An 8,012-nucleotide genomic window follows, 5' to 3' on the forward strand; every position below is an offset into this window, starting at 1 on the left:
AATCATTTTCTGTGTAAAAAGCATCAGATTTATGAGAACATGACCAGTGCCGGACGACACGGGGAAAGGGAGGACAATCGTATTAAAACGCGGCAGTGAACGAATACTGAGTGCTCTTTGGGGAATATTTGAGTGCATGTTATACAAGACTTCCATTCATGTGAAAAGATACCCCTTTGACAAATATTCTAGATACTTTCAGCACCTCTACAGAGCATCAAAGGCACTGGGTTGGATCTTTGTAGCTTGCCCAAAACAATGGACCAACTGTTGCGCATAAATAAGAAACAGAAAATGTGCTTTAAAGAATAATAAAAACAGAGAAACGGAAACAGAAACAGAAACATAAGGCAGAGCCTAAGCAGCTTTTGGTTTTGCCCCTCCTTCTCCTTTTACCAATGGAAAACACTTGTCGATGATTATGTTCAAGGCAAACCGCACACTCAACACACAACCAAATCGAGGTCAATTGTTTGTATCTGGATACATCCAGCAATTTGTATCTCCCGCTTCCACCACAAAATGTGTATCCCAAAGATTAGATTTCACCCCTGCAACCCCACTCCTTGTGGCAGCCACTTAACTGTGCTAATTAATTCTTTGTGCTTGATTTGGCCCAAAATTTCTTTTATTTATTTTCCTGGAAAAGGAATACTGAGAACTGAATCCTACACTGATATTTCTTTCCCTTCTTTCCTTTGATTAAGGCCCAATGTTAAATTTCATATTAAACTTTTGATAAACTGCTTTACACAATTTTAAATTCATTTAGGGAACAATTAGGGCAAAAAGTGAAGTAATTTAATGAAATTGATTGCAGCCGTAGGACTTTATGAACATTTGGACACACACGGAAAACAATTTAACGCTAATTAGAAGCAAACACTGAATGTTTGAAGAAATTAATTATGCATGCTGATTATTGATAGCAAAAAAATAACTTCATGGAATGAGAGCACCCTCTGAAATACATATATGATATGCTTTATCCTTGTCCCAAACAAAAACCAAAGATAAATGGTAGTTCCCCCAAAGAATGGCCAAACTGAGCGTAATTTCCCTTCGGAACTCTGTATGTATCTGTATCTTTATCTCTGAACATGGTCGTAAATGAATTTCGTATGCAAAATAAGTGAAATGTACATTTTATTTAGACAGTTCTCAACTCCATTTAACATTCAACCAAAAGATTGCTGTTTACAAGGAGTCAACAGACGACGAAAAAACGCTTATTTCTGGAAAGGCATTAAAAGATTGAAGCTATCCGAGAGAAAGAGACTTATGACGTAAATGAATTTCACTTGGTTTTGAAGTTGTAAATTACAGAGATATCTGGTCTGTTATGCTCTGTTTCTATAGTAGGTTGCATGACCTGCCTCCCAGTTGGCAGAGCAGCCACGATTTTCACCCTATTTTTTCTACCACTACATGTGCTCCCCGTTTGGCGCATGCAGTTGGGAAAATTTATCTTTTGCTAAACAAACAATTTTCAATTTAAATAATTCTTCCTTCTTGCATACTATCTTGAAAAACGCTTTTACCATCTACTGCTCGCTCTTCTTCCCTTACGAATGCGAATAGTTGAATAGATATTATATGGTGTAAAAGGAGAGATATATGAAATTCAGAGAGAACTTGCAAAAATATTCTAGCCGCGGGGCGGGAGCATTAAAAGGCAACACGCAAACAATTTGCGATATAAACTCATAAAAACCCCCCCAAAAAATATATACAGAAACACACAGGAAAAATGGCGGGGAGTTTACTTGCCCCTCTATCTATGGCATATTTCACCTCAGGCTTTTTTTTTTTGCTAATAAGCCCACTGCCACTGCCACTTCCACTACCATTTTCATTTCCATTTCCGTTCGCATCCGATCTGCGCCCTCGATTTGAATTGTAGATTCTGCTCACAATTTTTGGGGATGTGCTGCAACGTGTGCAGCGTGTAAACAGCATCTCTGTTTCTGGATATCAGTTTTTGCTATTAGTAAACATTTATGTTTCTCTATTTTTCCAACAAAATTTGCCACTCATTTCCGTTGCGTACAATGTGTTCTGTGTTCTGTGTGTGTGGGATTTTCTTCAGCTTTTCTCTGTTTTTGCTGGCACAAATTTAATGACAGCTGTGGGCATATGTTGCGCCTCCGCTTGGAGCTCATTGAATGCCTCAATATACAAATACGAGTATACACAATATCAACTCGTTTATGTGGTCGTGTCTGAGAAGTTTTTTTTCTGTTCTGTTTTTTTTCGTGCACATTTGATGTGTAGCTAATTTTTGTTGAGATTTTTGCATGTTTTTTGTTGGTTTTTGGATGATTTGTTGTCTGGATTTTTCGACATTTATTGGCTCGGAGCTGTCTGCAGAATACTTTTATGCTTTTGTTTTATTTATAATGAAATTTGTGTGGGCTAAATTTATGGCAATTTCTCTTTAAGATCTCATATGTGCTCATATGTTTTCCCACATTTAATTTTGCATAAAATATAACGCATCTTCCAGGATCTTGTATCTTGTATCTTTTGCATTCGCTTGTGTACAAATATTTGGGGATGGAAGCAAATCGAAAAGAAGGAAGCAGCACACACACAGATACGCTAGGAATGTGTGTAAGCTATTTTGTTTGTGTATGTATTGTAAATGCAAATGAAAATTCTCTTGTCTCCATCGCATGGAAGTGCATTAAAACATGCATGAGCCATGGAGCTGCTCCTCCATCTTCCAGTGTCTCTCTGTGTGTGTCTGAGTGTGTGTATCTTTGTAATCACTTTATTTTGCATATGTGAACTGAGAGCTAACAGTATAAGCGATGCAACTGTGTGTGTAAATAAATTGCAAAAATATTTTAAAGGTTGCCTGCCACAACCACGTCGTTCTACCTCTACCTAGAGAAGGAAAGGCTGTCAGTAAATGAAATAAAACTAAAGGAAAACTTTGCAGGGCAGGGGCAAAGCAGGAGCTCAGCGAAGCATCCAGGACAAGACGTCGAGCATAAACTTGCTCACGGATTTGTAAAATTTATCGTAGACATCATTATGCGACAATTTCTCTAGCTTACACCCACGCTTCAGCTTCAGCTTCAGCGTGGCAACAGCAGCTGCAACATGCAACATGCAGCTGAAGCTGAAGCTGGAAGCTCATGTGTTCGTACTGGCATTTCTGCATTTCACGTTTTACATTGGCAAAATCGTTTTTAAAATGCAAAAAAGCTAACAAAAAATGACATAAGGAAAACCCAACGAAATTATTCAAAACATAAGCAAGCGATGTGATGTATGATAGGGGTTGGCGATAGGGGGGAAACTAACGAAACTTCTGCACGAGGCAATGTGCAGGGGGTTGAGAGTGTTTCTGGCAGATTGCCTTATTTTCCTAATTGATTTTGTAGGATTAAACTTTATTTGCACATTTATGAGAGAACTGCTTGAACAGTTTGATTTCTAGGTAAACTGCTTGCACATCGTTATTCCTAGCTAAACTGCTTCCACTGCTTGATTATCTACATGCAACGTTGCCTACTTTCGGGCTGAGGCGACCAATTCAGTTGGAAACGTTTTTTTAGAAAGAAAACAGTTTGGTAGATAATTTGAGAACATATTAATAAAGAACTCAAACCTATTCACAGACAAGTCTTCATACCAGATACCAGAGAAAAAAACCCATTAAACAAATAAACTTTCGTTGAGCGAATGCGGATGGCAGACAAACCGCACAACATTATCTTCGAAGATGCCTCCAGATTCAGCGGGGGGATCCCTACTCATGCCCATGACAGCCATAAAAACGTGCAAAATGAATCATTATAAATAACAATAAACGAGACGTAAGCCATATTTTAGGCATAATAGCTAATAAAACACACACCAAAGTGGCCGAGAGGCAGCCGGACAGCCGGTAGACCGGTATACACAGGCGGCAACCGACAGCGAAAATGCCCCAAAATCATGCAAGCCTAACAGAACCGACGTGTCCATGTCCGACTACATTTAAAATGATAAAGGAATGCCAGAAACAACAAACCAACGGAAAAGTAGAAGGAAATAAATATAAAAAAGGTTGCTGCGATGTGCTTCAACAATAAAGGCAGCCCAGAGTCCAGAGTCCGGAGTCCGGAGTCCGAATGGAAAACAAAACCAGACAGGACTCAAACCTGTGGAACGGGAAGATGATAGGCAGGCCTGCTTTTCGTGTCCATTCAGGCGTTGAATGCTGCACCTTTCACCTTCCACATGGTCCATGGTTCACAGATAGAAAAGGAGAGACAGCCAGCCGGTGGAGAGAGACTGACAGAGAAAGCGAAGAGAAAGAGAAAGAGAGGGGAAACGAGAGTGCTCGGTCAGCGGCTGTTGCTCGTATATTTCACGCTCGAACGTCTTTGGGGTCACACAAATCCGATTTACATGCAAATAAATAAAATTCATGTCGAACTCCGAGTTGCAGACAATAAATTTTTGAGTGCGCTTCAGTTCGCCCGAGAAAAAGGCATAAAAGAAGTCGAAACAGTAACAGAAACGGAGTCCAGACCAACCGCTTGAGAATCGCCTTTTTTGGTGTCCTGCTGACCTCCGCCTCCAGATCCCCGCATCCTTTGGCTTTTCTTTTGTGTGGGGACTTACGCGCTGTGAAATTGTATTTATAATGAATCCAATGTGATATGCCGATTTTCCACTTCTCTTGTTCACATGCCGCAGCACTTCGCATTCGTAGAGAAATGCCATTTTCCATCTTACATTCTTGCTTAAACGTTGGCAAGTTCCCTAGCAATTCTCTGGTTAAGCTACGATTTGTGCCTGCAATTTCAATAAACTCATAAAATTCCTTGGGCGGCACTAAATTGGTGCCCTTAATTTTACGGTAATAAAAGGAATCAGCAGCAGCATCTCAAGATGAAATAAAATCATACCAAAATGTCAGAAATGCGAAACTACAACAACTACGAGTAATAATAAAAGCAAATACCGAAAACATCACATAAGATATAAAACCATTTTGATACCCTGAGATCTGCTTAAAGAAAAGGGTAGGCCATAAGTAAAGCTTAAGCCTAAAGAATACCTTTAGAATTTACCAGAGATAATGCAAGAGCTTCCAGGATTTGCTCCGGATTTGCTCCAGATTTGCTCCGGCCCTTCAGAAGCTGTTCTATTCAGGAACATATAAATAGTCATGTATTCCTACCGGCGAATGCCAGAGCTTCTAGGATCTCTCTTCCTTCAATCAACTCTTGTAGGGATATCCGAGAACGAGCGTAGATCTTCAGTGGGTATATTCAATAATCGTTGGGTGAACTTACAGATGGATTGCATCATTACCTTTTACAGGGCACCACATAGTCGTAGCCCAAAGAAACTACCTTACTTTATGCTTGTTTTATTATTTTAAAACCTTCCGAGTCACTGGGAGCAACCAAGGAGATGGAAATTTCTCCGCTGTCAGTTGTTTTTGTTGCGCTGTCTCCCTCGCTGCTCTTCCTATAAGTAAAGTTTTGTCTCTTTCTCTTCGCTGTGATGAGAATGTAAATTACCCGGAAAATGCGACATATATAGGGTTTACAGACAGCAACAGCAACAGCAACAGCATCGCATCAGCATCTCAGCAAGGACAACTAGCACGGCCAGAAGCAGTAGCAGTAGCAGGAGCAGGAGCGGGGGTGGGGATTCCAAAATTGGGGCGTGGCTGTGTTGCCACAAATGGCTCCCGCTGTCAACTAAAGTGTAAAAAAATGGCAAGTTGAAAGCGTTGAGAGAGCAACGGAAGGACGACTGGCGTTCCTTCCCCACAAGATGCAAGTGGAGCAGATGCCCAGGGAAGGAAGAGAATGGTGAATGTTGAACGGAGGTCGAGGTCTTGGTCCTGACGGCAGACAACAATGTAACATAATGGCGGTAACATTGAGTGCCTACATAAGTCCTTTTAATTTGAATATTTTACGGTAGCAACTTAGGTGTGCACCACTGCCACTGCTCCTCCACAATGTTCCTGTCACTGGCCGTGCTCTTCCTGTTCTTCACGCTCTTCCTGCCACCTGCAAATGTGTGTTTGTGTGTGTGTGTGTGTGTGATTTAAGACGCCATTGAGGAAAAGTTGTCGACTGAATTGTGCCTAAAATGGTGATGCCACAAGAAGAGGAACAAACAAGCGTGGCACACAGAAAAAAGAAATCCCCGAGCACGTGTTGTAATTGTCGAGTGTCAACGCGACGCGACCTACCCGGAAAGCCGGAGATGCGTGTACGTGTGTCACCCATCAACCGGAAGCGGAAATGGCAACAATGTGCGTTACTCGTCGCCTGCCAAAATGAAAAATTAAAGTTATCGCCATGTCATTAATGGCCACGGTATCTTTCCTTGACTTTTATCTCTGTGCCACCATATCCCCGTCTTGTCTATGCCTTTCGCTGGGTATGTTGCCTGTCGAATCGTGGCTTAACATATCCCAAGGGGGATGGTGCGTGACTGCGTACCACAGTGCCTGTGCTATAGTGCCCCCAATAACTTATGCAACTCTCATATATAACTATATGGCACCTGAGCCTCTTCTGCATGGGCTGTTGGGCAACAATTGAGCTTTGACTCTGGGCTCTGGGCTCTGGTTCAAAGCGAATGTTAGTTTCCCATTAGTTACTATAGCGACGGCATTCGTTTGTTCTGTTTCTCGACGCCCCTTGAATGGACTTTAATGCCACTTTAAAACGGAGTCAAATATAACAAGCACCGAAAACACACACACGTGCGCCATTGTGTTTGTGTGCTTTTCATATCCGAAAACTCAATAAGGCAGAGCACACAGGATGATTCTTGGGCGGGAGAGGGGAGCGGAATGCCAGTAGCAACCAATAGACGTGTTCATCATACGCCACGTAAACCGGATACAATAATAAAAGGCATACCCACACACACACAAGGCGCGCAAAGACAACATTAAAAAAGAAGTCAGAAAAACAGGCAAACAAACGAAAGAAGCGACATGGAACGTCGTCCTTTGTCGCTCCAAGCGGAGCTTCCAGAAGCTGTTTCTTCTGTCTTCGACTTTCGTCGAAATGCAAACTCTGTAATAAAACGTGTCGGCGCAGTGAAAGACTTTCTTTCATTAGCCCGAAATTTGTTTCGTTGGGTGGGGGCGGGTTTACTGGAAATAATAAAGTTTGATCCTGCAACAGTTGATGATGAAAGGCTGTTGTTTGCCCATCGATTGGAGGGATATTTCGCTTAATAACTTTTCCATCGATACATCAATGGCAATCGGCGATGACAGATGACAGGTGCCGGTACTTTCCGGCTTTCCGCTCCAAGATATTCAGGTAAATTAATCATTTCTCATGCAATTTCAATTAAGCATCCGAGTGCATGGGAATCAGGAAACAAAAGTTTCTTTGGATCCACAAAAGTTATCTTCCTACTTTTCCCCAAACATCTGCAGGATTTCTCACAGAAGAAAACTCCACTTCAGATACATTTGGCAGGGCACTGCAATTGCTTTACTCCGAATTTAACGCCTCAGCAGAGACGACCCGACTCCGACCCCATGGAGTGGTGCAGTTTCCTGACACAAAAAAACTTCCATTCGCTTGGCATTTGAATGCATGTCTGGCCACTTGGGTTAACCCACACGGCCTGGAGCTCTTTTTCCGCCACACCCCAGCAGGTCTCCGGCAGGGGGTTACTTTTTGCGAGAGAATGCCTTAAATTTCACTCCCTTTGGCACAAGCTACAAAGAAGCGGAAGCCCACACCGAGGGGATTTTGAGACCAATTCCGTTTTCAGTTTAAATTTTTAAAGGGTTTTATTCTATTTTAACCCTGCCTCTGTTCAGGTTTCCAATCGGGTTCTAATCGATTATACTTACATTCTACTATAACAAACATTAAGCATTTTCGAACTATCTTTGAAGACACTGCGATACAGAAAGTCAAAGAAATAAAGTCAATTTCCATTTTGAAAAATCCAATTTCTTATGCTCGAATCTGGTGCTGGGGAAATTTATCAGGAGTATCAACACAACCTCCAGC

The sequence above is a fragment of the Drosophila miranda genome, chromosome 2 (genome assembly GCF_003369915.1).
Source record: "Drosophila miranda strain MSH22 chromosome 2, D.miranda_PacBio2.1, whole genome shotgun sequence".
NCBI lineage: Eukaryota > Metazoa > Arthropoda > Insecta > Diptera > Drosophilidae > Drosophila > Drosophila miranda.